Consider the following 347-nt stretch of genomic DNA (forward strand, 5'->3'; position numbering starts at 1 on the left):
TCCATATTATTCAAATTATCAAAACTATTAGTAGCTGGTGTTTTGAAATTCAGTGCCTGTAAAAATAACTTTATTAATATGGTTCATGTGTTTCCCTTGAGACCAGAAATCTGCCTTCTCTATATAATTAATTTTGAATTACAAATGAATAATCAATTTTGAATTCCAAAGAAACCAAATTAATGGGAATCATTGGAAAGAAAGGAACTATTAAATTGTCTATCTCTCTTTTTTTAAAAAAAAATATTTTATTGATTTTTTACAGAGAGGAAGGGAGAGGGATAGAGAGTTAGAAACATCGATTAGCTGCCTCCTGCACACCTCCTACTGGGGATGTGCCCGCAACC

The sequence above is a fragment of the Myotis brandtii genome, unplaced genomic scaffold, assembly GCF_000412655.1.
Source record: "Myotis brandtii unplaced genomic scaffold, ASM41265v1 scaffold9, whole genome shotgun sequence".
Lineage (NCBI taxonomy): Eukaryota > Metazoa > Chordata > Mammalia > Chiroptera > Vespertilionidae > Myotis > Myotis brandtii.